Genomic DNA, 2,467 nt, shown 5'->3' with positions numbered 1-2,467 from the left:
TGCCTGCTTGGTGCAGCCTCTGAACTCTCCTCAAAGGCCACAGATCTGCTGCTGGCCCCCTCAGAGGCTGTTCCCACAAAACACTTGAGTGGTTTCTTCTAGCTGTGGCTGTTTCAGAGCCTTCTTGGGATGAAGTGGGCAAAGAAGGCTCAGAACAGCAATGTGTCACTCATGACATATTGCCTTGGACAGCTCTGATAGTGGACACAGCTGGTCCATGATTAGAGTAGATTCATGAGAGATGGGGTGGTGGATGTGGTGGCCAAAGGGCTGGTTCTGTAGGAGCGTCATCCCTACCCCTTTCCTTGACAAGGTGCCATCAGTTCCCTGAAAGGCAGGAAAATGTAATTGTACCAGAGGAAGTGGCATCATTCTCTCTGAGTGACAAGAGCAGAGGTGGCTTCCCATTCCCTTAGATTTTCTGGCATTGATTGTCTTCTCCATGCTTCTCTGCAAGTGGCTATGCAGACTGCCCTCTGTCATATCTGCTTTCTCTAGCTTCCTCACAATTCCCATGGTCCTCATATCCCATGGCCTGAGCTCTCATGGTCATGGGTCTCCTTCTCATGGCCTCACTGTCAGCTGTACATGGACGCACTTCTATATCCATCCATCCTGTCCTGGATACAGAGCATAGAAACTTTGGGATGATTTAGGCCCAAATAGTCCATCAGTCAGGAGAGGGGACAGGGCCTACTGTACCTTTCAGAAAGCCCCACTTTATTGGATGTGGTCTCATGTAGCCCAGGCTGGGCCTTTAACTTGTTATGTAGCCAAGGATGAATTTGAACTCCTACAGATCCTCCTCTCTGCCCTCCTATGCACTGGGTGACAGGTGTGCCCCATCGTGCCCCTTTGTCCCCTGCTGGAAATAGAACCTAGGGTTCTGTGCATGTCAGGCAGGTACGCATTCCACCAGATGAGCCTTGTTTTTAGTCTTAGTGGGACTGAGAGGGGGCCCTCTTGATCATGAGTACTCACCTCTGGGTTTCACCTGGCCTTGCTTTCCAGTCTAGGATCTGTAGGAAAGGTCACTCGATGGCTAAGTTTCTAAAGAAGGGGCTGCCCCCCCATGACCCTGCTTTATGTCAGTTGTTGGTCTCCAGCATTTTTTTTATTATTGAACAAATTTCTGCCTCCTCCCTGCCTCCCATTTCCCTCCCCCTCCTTCTCTAGTACAAAGAGCAGTCAGTGTTCCCTACCCTGTGGGAAGTCCAAGGTCCTCCTCCCCCCTCCATCCAGGTCTAGGAAGGTGAGCATCCAAACAGGCTAGGCTCCCACAAAGCCAGTACATGCGATAGAATCAAAACCCAGTGCCATTGTCCTTGGCTTCTCATCAGCCCTCATTGTCCGCCATGTTCAGAGAGTCCAGTTTTTTTCCATGCACTTTCATTCCCAGTCCAGCTGGCCTTGTTGAGCTCCCAATAGATCAGCCCCACTGTCTCAGTGGATGGGTGTACCCCTCGCGGTCCTGACTTCCTTGCTCATGTTCTCCCTCCTTCTGCTCCTCATTTGGACCTTGGGAGCTCAGTCCAGTGCTCCAATGTGGGTCTCTGTCTCTATCTCCATCCATCGCCAGATGAAGGTTCTATGTTGCTATGCAAGATATTCATCAGTATGGCTATCGGGTAGGGCCATTTTAGGTTCCCTCTCCTCAGCTGCCCAAGGAACTAGCTGGGGAAATCTCCCTGGACACCTGGGAACACCTCTAGAGTCAAGTCTCTTGCCAACCCTAAGATGGCTCCCTTAATTAGGATATATGCTTCCCTGTTCCCATATCCACCTTTCCTTTATCCCAACCATCCCATTCCCCCAAGCTCCCCCCATCCTCGCCTTCTCACTTTTCTCTCCCCATTTCCCCTCACCCCCATCCCACCCCACCCCCTAGTTCCCAGTTTTTGTCCGGCAATCTTGTCTACTTCCAATATCCAGGAGGATGACTATATGTTTTTCTTTGGGTTCACCTTCTTATTTAGCTTCTCTAGGATCACAAATTATAGGCTCAATGTCCTTTATTTCTGGCTAGAAACCAATTATGAATGAGTACATCCCATGTTCCTCTTTTTGGGTCTGGGTTACCTCACTCAGGATAGTGTTTTTTATTTCCATCCATTTACATGCAAAATGCAAGATGTCATTGTTTTTTACTGCTGATTAGTACTCTATTATGTATATATTCCACACTTTCTTCATCCATTCTTCCATTGAAGGGCATCTAGGTTGTTTCCATGTTCTGGCTATTATAAATAATGCTGCTATGAACATAGTTTAACAAAATCTTTTGTAATATGGTAGGGCATCTCTTGGGTATATTCCCAAGAGTGGTATTGCTGGGTCCTGGGGTAGGTTGATTCCAAATTTCCTGAGAAACCACCACACTGCTTTCCAAAGTGGTTGCACAAGTTTGCATTCCCACCAGCAATGGATTGTGTACTCCTTACTCCACAACCTCTCCAGTGAAGGCTAT

This window comes from Chionomys nivalis, chromosome 13 (assembly GCF_950005125.1).
Source record: "Chionomys nivalis chromosome 13, mChiNiv1.1, whole genome shotgun sequence".
Classification (NCBI taxonomy): Eukaryota; Metazoa; Chordata; class Mammalia; order Rodentia; family Cricetidae; genus Chionomys; species Chionomys nivalis.
This window is presented reverse-complemented; position numbering follows the sequence as displayed.